General features: G+C 41.8%; 1 long non-coding RNA gene across 2 annotated transcripts in view; it reads left to right on the forward strand.

The window, feature by feature from the left end:
* The window catches only part of LOC131812285 (uncharacterized), a 30240-nt gene extending 24220 nt beyond the window's left edge, over positions 1 to 6020 (forward strand). For both annotated transcript variants that reach the window (XR_009346300.1, XR_009346299.1), the window contains exon 4: positions 5414 to 6020. This is a non-coding gene — a long non-coding RNA (uncharacterized LOC131812285). The remainder of the gene's footprint in view (positions 1 to 5413) is intronic.
* Positions 6021 to 14987: the final 8967 nt, after the last annotated feature.

Raw genomic sequence — 14987 nt, forward strand, 5'->3', positions numbered from 1 at the left:
GTAGAAGGGATCGTCTGTCAACTGGAAGTTATGGCAGTGAAGGAGTCTTGGCACTAGTCAGGGAGACACTGGAAATGACAACAAAATAAGGTTAATAGTGTAATGAGAAAGAGAAGTCTGAGTAAAAGACCTTTGATAGTTGACCTTTGATAATTTTCCTCCAGTCCAAGAGTTTAAAGCAATCACTAAAGGAAAGAGAGATAATTTAAAGCGCCAATTTGAGAATTCATGTTGGTTAGAAACTCTGGATCTCCAACTTAGGTCTTCCTCTTCCCTGCTCACTGTTCTTCAGACCCACAGGCACGCCTTCATCCCTTTGAAAACTTCTTGCTCCTTCCCCACACTTGGGCTCTTTACAGTTTTCTCTAGGTTACAACCCACCTGCTCCTCACGTGCACGTCCTTCAGTTTGTAGCTGAATTTCAACTTCGTCAGGGTAACCTTCCTAGACTCCAAGACTAGGTCACGTACAAAAGTTAAAAGCCTTCCTTACACGCTCACCCTTGGCCTTGTAAGGCAGATCATAGTCTGTAAGTCTGTGCCGATTATGATTGTTTGACTCGGGGTCACCTCCTTATCCCAGAAAGGGACTCCCATGGGAGGCGGAGCTCTGTCTGGTTTTCCTCCATGTGCTTTCCTAACTAGAAAACATAGGGCCTTTTAAATTATGTATTGAGAGAATAGTCCAAAGATTCAGGAAAATGCGGAGAAGAAGGTAATAAGGATCTGTATACTTTATCAACCAGCTTTAACCTCAATATATCGCCAGAATTGTTTCACATTTTTAAAGAAGAAAAACAGTGATATTCTGAGTAAACCCCTTGTGAATTCTTCTCAATCCCGTAGCCATGTTCTCCTCTCTGGAGAAAACCCTAAACACAAAGGTGGTGTGTATTCCTCCATGTAAGAAGCCGTAATTTGCCTGGGAAGGTCCGTCTATGTGTATATTTAGAAGAGATACTACTCATCTTTGCCAGCATAGATGGTGGCTGGAAGTGAGCAAAAGACCCTCCCTAATGAGGATTTATGAATGGCCTACTTCTTAGAAATGGAACTGATGCTCTGCTTGGGTTGGGATCTCCCAATATATAGTGTGAATCAACTGTGTTATATTGTTTTTTAAAACTCTTTTATAATTTGTTTGAAGTTGTCTAAGTTTTGACAGTAGCTTGATTTGTAGACACTTTAAGCTCCATTAACATAAGAAGACTAAAAGGGAGGGCTGAGTTGTGGTAAAGAGCATGAACCACTGGGGTGACGTCTTTATTAATTGTATGATCTCGAGCAGGGTGATCCCTGAGCAGCATCGCGGGGATCACTGGGGAGCTTGTTAGAAACCCACATTCCTGGCTCCCACCTCAGATCCCCTAAAGCTGAAGCTTGGTGGTGGTACCCAGCAATCCGCTTCAGTCAGTCCTGTGGCTAACTCTGATGCCCACTAGCATTTGAGAACAACCGATCTAAAGCAAGAAATCGGAGCCCTCCAAGCTTCAGTTTATTTATCTGTAAAACAGAAATGATAATCATCAAGACACAGAATCTTTGTGAGGATGAAATATTAATTAACATTTATGGAACACATCTCCCAGTGCCAGGTACTGTTCTTGGCACTTTACATTTTATCTCATGTAATCCTGAAATTAACTTCCTCACAAATAAAGATTAGGAAAGTTGGGGCACTTGGGTGGCTCAGTTGGTTAAGCGGCTGCCTTTGGCTTGGGTCATGATCCCAGGGTCCTGGGATGGAGCCCTTCATTGGGTTCCCTGCTCAGTGGGAAGCCTGCATCTCCCTCTCCCTCTGCCTGCTGCTCCGCCTACTTGTGCTATCTCTCTGTCAAATAAATAAATAAAATATTTTAAAAAAAGTACCTAGCACATAGGGAGCACTCAATAATTGTTACAATTATATTACTACCTTTTAGAGCTGTAAAGTTAAAATGAGATGATATAAATACTGAGCACAGCATCTAATACGTGGCATGTGTGAAACAGGTATTAATTGTTTGCACGTAAAGGTATTTGCCTGAAGAATAAACATTATTCACATGGGTCTTTATGGGAAGTGGGATCGAGTCTAACATTTTAGACTAGACTAGACTAACTGACAGGGAATCTCCCACTGGAAAAAAAGGCCATTACAGAAAACATTTTATAGATCACATTTCAATCTTTCTTTTTGTGATTGGTCAAAAGTCAAGGAAGCCAAAGAGAGTTCTTTGAACTAATTGGGAGGGCCAAGAAGGTATTAACTACTCTCTAATTAAGCTGGTAATAGCTGCCCTCTATTGGTGAGATCAAAGGCCAGAGAAACACTGCCTGGGAGAACTTTTGAAGACAGGCTTCTCTCTATGACAGCCTTGAAGTTTCGGACCCTTCGAAGTAGTTCAGACAGTGTTGCTCTGTCTGTGGGGGTCCAAGAGAAAGAGGGAGAAGGTCCAGGTGGATGGAGAACAGTTAAAGGGTTAGTTAGGCAAGCGTTCATTTGTATTTGGACATTTGTATTTGTTTCAGAATCTAACTCTGAATTGTGTCTTCTAAAATAAAGAAGTCAAAAAATGCAAATGAAATGAAAAAGTCACTAGCTATTGCTTTGCAGCATTATATAGAGAATTCCTGAATATTGGAAAAGGACTGCTGGAGAAGCATGCTCTCCCTCTGTCTGCTGTGAATGGGAAGCCTTTCCTGTTCACCCTCTCTTGCCCAGCAAAGTTGACCTCTCCCTCTTTGTGCTCCAACTTCACTGGCTTCTCCTCTCGTGACACCCAGTATGAATGGAAGCGCTTGGCTTTTTCTTGGTTTAGACCAGAACTGCCCAATCGTGCAAGTTACATTTGTTACTTAAAAAAAAATTTTTTTTTTAAAGTAGACACTTTAAAAAGTGAAAAGGGAACAGGTGAAAGTAATTTTAACAATGTAGTTTATTGAGACCACAATATCCTGAATATTGTGACTTTGATAGGTAACTAAAGTATAAGTATTAAGGAGATATTTTACAGTTTGGGGAGGGTACCCATTCTTTGAAATCCAGTATGCACATCACAATTTGGCTTAGCCCTATTTTGAATGCTCAATAGACACATGTGGCTGAGGGCTCCTGTGTGGGACACAGTGCTTTGTTCAATGCCTGAAACCAGTGTTGTTCCATAGGAAAATGTGGCATGTAGAATTCTAAGATCATGTCCAGCAATCCCTGCCTTTGTATAATCTTTTCCTCTTTGAGTGTGGGTGGAGCATATAACCGTGATGAGATATTAGTTGATTGATTAGGATATGTTATATGACAAAAGGGAGACTATTTGGGTGGGCCTGCTCTAATCAGGTGAATCTTTTAAAAGAGAAACATCCTGGCCAGCCTAGAAGAAAGCATATATACACCTGTGTAGTGAACTGCCAATGGAGAGGTGCAGCCTCTAGAAACTGAGACAGGTCCCCAGCAAACAAACTAGAGAGAAAACAGGGACCTCAGTCCTGAAACCACAAAGAACTGAATTCTACCAACAGCTAGTGAGCTTTTAAGAACCCTGAGCCCCAGATGAGAACTGTAGCTGACCCTTTGATTTCAGCCTTGTGAGCCTCCCCCCAGCCCAGAATCTAGCCATTCTGTGGCCAGATTTCAGACCCATGGAACTGTGAGCTAATACAGGCATATTGTTTGAAGCCACTAAATTTGTTATAATTTGTTACACAGCAGTAGAAGACTAATACAGTAAATAAATGACATAATTAAGCAACATCGTCCAGCTGGTGGCAATGTCTCTCTACTGTAGGCATAGTCCGTCAGAAGAATTAGTAGCCTTTGAACCTTAGGCTTAAAAATCAAACCAGTGTCATGGGCGCCTGGGCATGATGACAACATATTTATTTAACTGTGCCAGAGTATTAGCAGTCTCAGCACGTTTGAGTTAGTCTCTTCTTCCCAGTGCCCTTCGCATTGGAGGGAAGAGCTAAGTGAGAGGCAAAAAAACAAACAAAAGACAAAGCCTCTGGAAATAAGTTTGGTGTACTTACCTTGTAAAGGAGTGACTTTGATTAGAGGCAAGTACACAAAATAACAACAATAACAAGGATAGCTCACACTTGTTGGGTGTGCCCTCTGTACCCCGCATGTCACCCACAGCCCTAAAAGGCAGATACCTTCTGAGGTAGGTATTACCTTCCTTTTATGGATGTGGAAACCAAGTTTAAGAGGTAGGAGGAGATTTAGCTGCATAACCAGGCAATAAAGGCAATTAGGAATTAGGAAGGAAGAGGAAGAAGAGGTATTTTTGGATAAAGTACTCTTCAGAACAGATTAGCTTAGCTCTCAAATGCAGCTCTTTCTCTTAGCTGGAAGAGAGCTCTGCTTCCTTTCTGTTAACAGGTTCTTTTTTATACCCCTTCTTTCTAACAAAGTGCATTTCCCAAGTGGTCCTCAGCCTCTGCATTCTGCCTTTTACTTTCTCCTTTAGAGAAGTCAATGAGTCTTGTCACTGCCAATAATACCTCTGGTTCTGGGCTCTCAAAGGCCTCTCTTGAACCCTATTGTTCTGAGTTCCAGCCCTCCAGGGCCATTTCCAGTTGGATGTCCCCCTGTTCTCTCAAGTTCAGCTCGGTCAAGGTGGAGTTCAGCACTATGCCCTGAAAAGCAGCTCTCGTCTGTGATGCTCTGCACCTGCCAACGATTCTGTCACCAGCAGCTAGTGCGCCAGGCTGCAAACTCCAAAGACTTTTCAACCCTTTCTCATCTCTATTCCCTTTAGCCAGTCAGCTGCTAACAGTATCTTTCCAGAATGTTTGCTCAACATTCTTCTACAGTCCCCAACCTCCTGGGTCTTTTAGCCTACTGCTCTTCTTTACTATCTTCCTTACCCAGCTTTGGTTCCATGGTGCATCAATTCCATCCCTCTCACCAGGGCCCAAATCCCCTTGCCACTCTGTTTTCATCATTCCTCCTTGACATGACTTGAAGCCAACCATCTTCTTGCCCTTCACCTGGGAGGCTGAGTGGTACTGAAAAAAATTGCACAGAGGAAGGATAAAGTAGAAGCCTCTCGTCCAGTTTTCACGGAAGTCCCAAGACTAGGGATGCCAAATACTCTCACATTCCAGAGCAAATTTTTGGCCCCTCCCTATGCATGACTCCTAAAGAAGGTGGATGAAACAGCCGTTATGATCTTTATCTTTCACTTACCTTGAGCTGTGAATTTTTCCTATCTAGTACTCCCTCCTCCTTACCCCCCTAGCCATCTTTGATAGGTAGCTTTTGAAGCTTGGAGGATACAGACAGACGTTAGACTCATGCCTAGGGAAAAAAGTCTTTAATGAGAGGTTGGCTGAAGTGAACTGTGTGTCAGCATAGCAGAGGGCTGCATTTAGGAAATAACCACATTCTGCTCTCTGCCAGGTCAAAGCTGCATTTTTTTTTTTTTTTTCAGGGACCAAATGTCAAACCAACGGTGGGAATATGAGTCTGCCTTGTTTAGAAAGGAATCTTGACCCAGAGGCCTTCCTGCAATCGATAAGGTGTACTTGGCAAAAAGAGTTCCGGAGTTCCCCTGGGTAGAGAGGCCAAAGGGAATCATAGGTGGCTCATTTGAGAAGAGGACCGCCTGAGACAAAGGAGTTCCAGATGGAAGAATCCAGCAGGGGAGCATCTGAGGAGGCTGTGGATGCTCCCATGAGAGAAACCTCCATTAAGGGAAACTACACCAGCTTATACCTGCCAGTCAAATAAGGCCCTCCCTCTTCTTACCATTCGGTTCCTCTACTCCCATCCTGGAGGGTCCATTAGAAGTCAAGTGATGGAGGAACAGAGCAGGGGGTCAGGGAGAAGTAGCATTAACAGGGAAATAGAGATGAACAGCACATTCCCCACTGCAGGCTCTTTGGGGATGAAGTGACCAGAGGACATTTTGTTATCTGAGATGATCACAGGCAGAAGACCTTCCTAATGTTTCATCTGAAGGACGGAGAAGAGTAGGTGTAAAAGAGAGGCTTCAAATGGGCATTTGAGGGTGAAGAATAAAATTGTTTCTCTTTGCAGCCTGTGAGTCCAGTTTGCTCAGTGAGACCTTTCAATTTATATCACTGAAGTAATCTCAGAGGCCATGGCAGTATAACACTTCTGGTGGACGTACTGTCTTATTCTTTGCAAAGTTATGCTTTGCACTTATGCTTCTCTGTCTTCCTTGATCCCTGAACTTCACACCTGCCCCTTATTCTCAGATGCTCTTGCCTTACTCTGTGCAGAGAAGAGAGAATCCGTCAGGTGGGAGGAAATTCTCTCCATTTCTTCTGCATCACTAAATGGAGCTAAACTGCAGTTAGAGTGTTAATTGTTAACTGACACATATATTGTAAATATATAAAGGATGGTTCCACTATTTAACAATAGTGTATTCTCTTAAGCAGATGGACTGTTTCCTCCATAATCTTACTCTCAATATCAACTTGCCTCTCTTCTCATTTTCGTATAATGTAAAAATAAACTTTTAGCTCAATTTGAAATTTGAAAACTTTTTCCATTTATATTAAAATACGCGAGATCTAAAAGTCAAGTTTTAATTTATTTGTATTGCATTCTGCAAAATATGTCCACAAGATTACCATTTGTATGGTAAGTATTTTGCAATATTTGAAATAGGGCATTTCATGCCTTTGCCTTCACCCTCAGAGAGCTTTTCCAGTCTCAATTCTCTTATTCCATCTAATTACAATTTCATTTTAAAAGCAGTTGGGAGCACATATACCCCAAGCATTTAAAAATGTTACATTTAATGTATGTAATGACTTTTTAATTCCAATATAACTAACAAAAATAATTGAAAAACAGAATTGCTAATGGAAGCACGTTTCTCTATAAAAGTAATTTACATTATTTGAAAGAATTCTAAGTTCATTACAGAAATTTTTGAAAATCACAGGAAAGTATAAAGAATAAAATAAAAATCAGCCACAAAAACACCACCACTCTCACATTCATTTTTTTTTTTTAAAGATTTTATTTATTTATTTGACAGAGAGAAATCACAAGTAGATGGAGAGGCAGGCAGAAAGAGAGAGAGAGGGAAGCAGGCTCCCTGCCAAGCAGAGAGCCCGATGCGGGACTCGATCCCAGGACCCCGAGATCATGACCTGAGCCGAAGGCAGCGGCTTTACCCACTGAGCCATCCAGGCGCCCCCTCTCACATTCATTTTTGAGATCTTCAGTCTTTTCTAGTTTTTAAAGTTGGTATAATAATGCATACACATTTTGTTATTTATTTTGTTTTATTTTAATTACAGCATCGTTTATATACAGTGTTGTATTAGTTTCAGGAGTACAATATAGTGATTCAACAGTTCTCTACATGACTAAGTGCTCATGATGATAAGTGTACTCTTCATCCCCATCACCTGTTTCCCCCATCCCCCCACGCATCTCCGCTCAGGTAACCAACTGTTTGTTCTCTATAATTAGTCTGTTTTTTGGTTTGTTCCCCCTTTTTTTAACCCTTTGTTTTGTTTCTTAAATTCTACATATGCGTGAAATCCTGTGGTATTTGTCTTTCTCTGACTGACTTACTTCACTTAGCATTGTACTCTCTAGATCCATCCATACTGTTGCAAAGGGCAAGATTGCATTCTTTTTGATGGTTGAGTAATATTCCATTGTATATGTAAACCAGATCTTCTTTATCCATTCATCTATTGATGGACACTTATATTGCTTCCATAATTTGGCCATTGTGAACAATGTTGAAATAAACATAGGAGAATGCCAACATATTTTAAAACCCTACTGTTTTTCATTGGAACATTATATTGAGGCCATCTTTTTCTGTGCTCTTGAGTACTCTAACAACCTGGTTTGGGTGACTGAATCATATTCTATCACATTATAATGTTATAATTTATTATATTATTGTCATCTAATATGTAATCTGGTCCTATTATAATTTCTTTTAACAATCCCCAACATGCTTATTTTTATTTATTTAATTTATTTATTTTAAAGGTTTTATTAATTTATTTGAGAAAGAGTGAGAAAGAGAGAAAGAGAGTGCATGAGCCAGGAGAGGTGCGGAGAAGCAGACTCCCCACTGAACAGGGAGCTCCATACAGGACTCAATTCCAGGACTCTGGGATCATGACCTGAGCCAAAGGCAGCTGCTCAACCAACTGAACCACCCAGGTGCCCTACTTATTTTTAGAAATAGAAAAATCTACATCCTTGGCTTCTAGCATATATTCAGTTTTGGTATTTTCATTCCACCATCAATAACCTTAATTTAGATTTTTGCCAGATTGCACACTTCCTAGTCTAGTAAACAATGGTAGTCTTGTTTTAAATTCAGCCAAAGTAGGAAAGCCATCAAGATCTTTAGGTTTCTGAAATTGTGGCCTCTCTTCATGGTATCTCTTTCCTCCTTTCTGTTACTTCCTAATACTTTATTATCCAGCTTCCCCCCACCCACTGAATTATTTTTACTCCTTCCTCTGTCTCTCTTTAAGATGGAACTTATTTCTGTTGGGTTTTTCCTTCTGAAGGTTCAAGGTAGAAAAAAATTAGATACTGCACATAAGGCTGGTAGGCCTTATGTTTGTATATTTACATTTGCAAGTATATATTTACCTGCATATCAAAGGTGGAGCCGTCTGGTGAGAGATTCATATATACCAAATTCATCCCACTGATGTATAAAACCAGAATGCTTTTTTTTTTTTTTTTAAATAATGTTTATTTATTTATTTTAGAAAGAGAGAGAGAGAACATGAACGGGGAGGAGCAGATAGAGCGGGAGAAAGAGAATCTTAAGCAGGCTTCATGCCCAGCATGGAGACTGACACAAGCCTTGATCTCACGACCCTGAGATCATGACCTGAGCTGAAATCAAGAGTCAGATGCTGGGGCGCCAGGGTGGCGCAGTGGCTTAAAGTCTCTGCCTTCAGCTCAGGTCATGATCCCAGGGATCCAGCCCTGCATTGGGCTCTCTGCTCAGCAGGGAGCCTGCTTCCCCCTCTCTCTCTGCCTGCCTCTCTGCCTGCTTGTGATCTCTGTCTGTCAAATAAATGAATAAAATCTTAAAAAAAAAAAAAAAAAAAGAGAGTCAGATAGCCACCCAGGTGCCCCAGAATACTGGTTTTTGAATTTACCTATTAAGAAATGGAGTTGACATGTGGTCTGAAATGCTCTAATATGACTAACACATTCCCTTACTGAAGGAAGACCTTCAAGCAAAGCCCAATCATAAGAAGTTTGCTTAATAGGAATGAAATCAGAGGAAGGGTTTTGGGATTAGACATTTAGAATGTTCAGTGGCAACAGGCTAAGGGAGCCTTATGTATGCATTATTATAATTAAGGCTAGATGTGGGATTAGGGTTAGGATGAGGGACAGAAATTATGACAGAGAAATTCATCAAGGGAATGAATGCTTTCTTGAAGTGCCTCTTGCATTAAACCGCTCTGCCTCCCCATGCACGGTGCACCCTGCTATCAGAAACTTCTGCCCTGATCACTTTCTTCCTTCTTCTCTCTCTCTCCTTCCTCCTGGTCATCCTTGACTGCTGCTTTCTTGGTCCTCCTCCTGTATCTGATTGTTTCTTCTCTGTCTTCTTTCCATGCTGACTCTTAGTTCTTAGATCTCTGGAGCACCACGTATACAGATTCTGTCCTGGGCCTTCGGAGAATCATTCACGTGGCTTAGGAGTGTTAATTTAACACTCAGCTGTTTCCAGACACACAGTTGAACGACACATCCTGCCTTCCTTGTTGTTGGGTGGAACCGTGTGATGAGTTCTGGCTTTGAATTATGAGCAGGAGCAATATCTGTCACTTCTGGGCCAGAGCATTTAATCATGACTTTAACTTTATCCTCTAATTAAGCGAATTCCAAATCTACCAAACTAAACTTAATTGATCACCTGAGCTCAGGTCCCAGTTTCCTAGTTACCTTGTAATCGGTTGTTCATTTTCAAACCCACTCAGCATTTCTGCCCTTGGATGCACCTGGCATCCTCAATTCCCGTGGCTCTGGGGATTCTGAGACATGAATTGGTTTGCTTCTCGTTGGCTCCTCCTCCTGCACCCCCTTTCTTTCCCCTCCTTGGATTTCCATTCCCAAAGTACTGTGACTGTTTAATAATCTGCTGCCATCTCCTTTTTTCTTTTCTTGTGGGTTCATGTTCTATTTTTTTTTTTTTTTCTTTTAAGTGTTACTGTCATTTTAGAGGAGTTTGGGAAAGGAAGAGCAAATTTGTATGTATAATCTTTCATGTTTACTAGAAATCCGTTCACTTACTCTTTTTTCCAATTTTTATTACCTCTCTCAGAGCACTCCTAAATGTGTCTTGAACCCCACAGGGACTTGAAACACGTCAAAGTAGTCATAGCACGGTAAGGGTGGCTTCCCTGACCCAAAGGGAAAAAAGAGCAGAGATTAAAATTACCCTGCATGAAAATTTCTGAAAACAGCAGGCAATGCAATACTTAGCCCAGTTTTCTTTTCCTGCATTCATTCAAAACTTGGTGAGCACCACACTCAGATCTAGGTGCTGGGACATGGATAAAATGATTAGAAATCTTAGAGTCCCTCCTGGTGAATTTCTTTTGTGTTTCTTCATATGCTGTGTGATAGTTCAGTCACTAACATACGTTGACCTTTGTTCGAGGCTGGAGGTTCAGAGAGGAGTGACTGTCTTTTTATAGAGAGAAAACAGCTGCCATTATCCCATTTCCCAGGAAAGAGGAAAAATTGTCACGGGTTCCTGCGTGTCATTGGCCAGAACAGCGAGATGCTGGGACAACACAAATTATTCCAGAGGTACAGACTCCTCTGTCAATTTCCAAGACTTAGCTTTATCCACAAAGACCCTGATGAAGGGCCTGAAATTCCTCTTTGGACCAGCCAAAGCATGGCCTTTTACACAGAACACTCTGCGTTGCCAACAGATAGTTTCCAGAGAGGAATTGGGAATTAAGTTGAGCGCTGGTTGCGGATGATTCTTTTTCATGCCTAGCTACCCAAACAAAGAGAGTGAGCCAGAAGCCAGATTTGCAAGTGAACACACAGAATGGAATTGGTGCATGGGAATGCACGGGGCTCTGCCTGATTAAACTGCTGCCAGAGCGCCAGGGGGCGATTTCTCTCCGCCTCCCCGGCTCGCTAGGGTTTGAGTTTTGGCAGCTCTCTCTTCCCTCCCCCCACAGTCCTCTTCTCCGTGTCCTCAGATCCATTTGCACTGTTGTTTGGAAGGGGCCCAACTCACACAGATTGGCAGCGCTGTAATTGGTGTTTTACTTACCTCTGCCTCTTTTCTCTCCGCGTTTGATCATTCTCATAATGACAGCTTATTTTCTCTCTCCGTTTACCATCGGAAAACAAAAAGGAAACTCTTGAAAGAGTTGTGGAGTTATAGTTGAATTTTCTGATGTACTGCTATGGGAAATAAAATTCATATTCTGGAATGTTTTTTCCACTTCTGTTTCCCCCCCCACCCCCGTTCCTCCACTCACCTCCCCCCCAACTGCAAACAGTCAGCCCTGATGGGAAACATTCATGTTGAGAATTGATTTTCCCCTCAGAAGGTGTTGTGACTACAGTGGCGACATCCTCGAGAGTTGGCATGTCAAAATGTTGATGTTCTCATCGAAGACCTTCATCATCGTCATCATCGTTGATGCCTTCATTCGCTAGACTCTGTTTATGCGCATCTTATCTCAAGTGATATTTCTTGGGATAATATTCACAAGGGTTTAGGGCTCCTGGAATGAAAAGTGTTATATAAACAGAAATGCTTACCCCTGGCAAAAGGTAATCTCCATTGCATACACCACCTGGTTATTAAAAACTCCCATTTGCACAGTGTTTCTAATTCAGAAAGAATTTTCACATCTGTTGTTTCATGAAATCCCATTTAACATTTCCGTTAAGGATACATAGAATCATGGAGGGCCCATCAGGGGTGGTCCAGCTCCGGGAATCACCCCACCTTGTCATTGCCACCAGGCACATGAGCTTCTGTACCCGGAGCCCTAACTTTTCACAGGTGTGACGAAAGCTATGTCCAGGTGGTTTTGTCTTGGAGAAGAGTCAGGTTTACAGAGGCACAAATAAGCACAACATAATTCAGAGGGATTCTTTCATTTTCTCAGGTCTCCTAAGGAGGAAAACTGGGCAGGCAATTAATTACAGGATCTCTGTGGCAGAATGGGGGGAGAGGGGAAATCTGTGAACACTATAAAATTAATAAAACTGACTCCATCACAGCTACCTAAACATTTCTGTTAAGGATACAGATAATGAGGGCAATAGGTATAACACAAAATGAGTATATCACGTGATTGACCAGAGATCAGGATGCTACTTTTCATGACGGTAAGGCACTGGTAAGCCAGTGGCAAAAAAAATAAAGCTGTATGTTTACTGGGACATACACAGCCTTTGAACTGAGATTTAGTAAGGCAGCATTTCAAGGGAGTAAATGAACAGTTCCTCTAGAAGAGCGTTTTAGAAGAGAAAACCAAGCAGTACTGCGATAATTGTAGATGTGGTTTGATTCCTTCGGAACTCTTGCGTGGATTTCTCATTTTTGAAAGAATGACTTAATGAGATGCCTGGGTGGCTCAGTGGGTTAAGCTGCTGCTTTCAGCTCAGGTTATGATCCCAGGGTCTTGGGATCGAGTCCGGCATTAGGCTCCTGGATCGGCAGGGAGCCTGCTTCTCTCTCCTCCTCTGCCTGCCTCTCTGCCTGCTTATGTGCTCTTTCTCTCTGACAAATAAATAAAATCTTAAAAAAAAAAAAGAATGACTTAAATACAAAACTGTTGGGATGCCTGGGTGGCTCAGTCAGTTGGGCATCTGACTTGATTTCAGTTCAGGTTATGACCTCAGGGTTGTGAGATGGAGCCATGGATTTTCTCTCTCCTTCTCCCTCTGTCCCCCACCTGCCCCTCTTTCTCTTCCCTCTTCTCTAAAATAAATAAATACAAAGCTGTTAATGAACACAACCGTGGCTGGCCATATAACGGTGTGGGAAAAACAGTCTTTCGAGCCACGCACAAGCTAGAACTGAGCTTGACTTGTGGATCCTCTGTGTGCTTTCATGCAACCGTGGGCAAACCTTGATTTCTGTGAGCCTCAGTGTCTCCGCATGAGTGTCTTTGGATTACAAATACCTCCTTCACAGCATCCTTGTAGGGATCAAGTGAGATAAAACGGGCAGCGCGGCTGGCCTGCAGAAGCGGCTCCACAAATGGCGGCCATTCTTCCCGTGGCTTGATGTTACTCCCCTTCTCCGCGGAACCAAAACACCTGAGAGTCAGAGACTCAGTTCTGCTTCTTTTTCCGTTCCCTTGAAGCCCCAAGTTACAAAGGCTCTCAGAAAGTTGGCTGCGGTTGGCCTTTATTCATCACAGCCTTGCCTCCAACTCACATCCTGACTGATAAATGGCTCTACTGGTTGAGGCTTAGAAAGGACTGTTGAAAAAGCCCTGTGTTTTGACTGATCACACCACGGCCGACACTTGGTCCAGAACCTGGTTTGCATGAATGATTGTTAAGTAAGAATCAACTTTTCATGTCTCATGCTACAAAGGAAAAAGGATTCTAGCTTTATCTGTTACACACTGTAAATCACCTAAATGTCTCTCCCCTGTGTGCCCTGGAATCATACGTAAGGAACATGGGAGCGATAAAAGTACTTCCCAGAATCTGAAGTGAGAATCACACTCACCCTGCATTCCTTTGTCTGTCCATTACATTCACCGTAGGATCTCTGATGAGAGGGGACCCATTTCTCGAGGAGTCAACTGGCCATCTTCTTTTTGCACACAAGGCATCTCGTATAAACAGACTCAGAAGAAGGATCTCCAATAAGCTTGAGAGTGAGCTCACATATTGGTTAAAAACTTCTTGTTGGAAAAGTGGAAATCTGAACAATTCAGCTTAGGCAAAGTAGGAAATGTATTGGCTCACATGACTTAGAAATTCAGGGATGCTGCTGGCTTCAGTTGCCCGGTTATCCACCCTAATAGAAAAGATGTATTCTGATTATTCTAGAAGCCGAGTCCTAGAGAGCACTGCACTTAGACTAGCATTGTTGGACCAGGGAAAGAGTGTGCACTATTGCATGTCATACTCTCTTATTCACTGCGAAAGTCACGTGGTGATGGATACGGCTTCTATTTTATTTTCTGCTTTTCTCTTTCTTGCCTTCCTTTTTTGTGATCTGGGTATGGATCTGTATATACACTTAAATATATGTTTTCTATTTCTATTTGACTCATCATGCCTCTGCTTATATCCCTTGTCCATCTTGGAGCCATTCACCATGACCAGAGAAATGAGTGCATTGTTTAGTCATTGGTCAACCTGACTACTGTTGAGTGGGGAGGAAGGTGGCATCATTATTCATAGTTCCACTGGGACCACATGAACTGGGAAGGATGAGGGTAAACAAACAACATACCCATCTACCACACTTGACAGGTGTAATTGTAACTAAGTAGATTACCTTTGGCTCTAGTTCAATCCCTTTCCTCTTCTGTCAACTGGTCAACTGAATCTTTTTATGATTTTCCCTCAATAAAAGGCAGTAGGTAAACCCATAAAACTTCTTGAGAAGTTGCAGTATTTCATTGCCTTTGTAGACTTAACAATAAGAAGGTTTGTTTCCTGTACAGGCCAGCAAAAACAAACAAACAAAAACAAAAAAATACCACACACAAAAAATTTTTAAAAACCTTAGCTTTAAGAAAAAGAATTCCCATTTCCTGTAAGTTTTCCCAGGTAGAGTTTCTAACCTTTTGTCATCTTCATGGATCTGATAGATGTGTTCTTTGTCTTTCTTGCTTTTTTCTAGTTCAGGATTCCAAATGAAGCCAATAAGAAGTATATAGGGTATTAATAAAATAATATGAATATAAATTTCTGGGTTGGCTGACTTGTGTTCAAATCTCATTTCAACCACTAGACCAGCAGCAGTTAGGGAAATGCAAATAAAAAATATATTTTTTTCATTTCTCATA

The sequence above is a fragment of the Mustela lutreola genome, chromosome 12 (genome assembly GCF_030435805.1).
Source record: "Mustela lutreola isolate mMusLut2 chromosome 12, mMusLut2.pri, whole genome shotgun sequence".
NCBI classification, from domain to species: Eukaryota; Metazoa; Chordata; class Mammalia; order Carnivora; family Mustelidae; genus Mustela; species Mustela lutreola.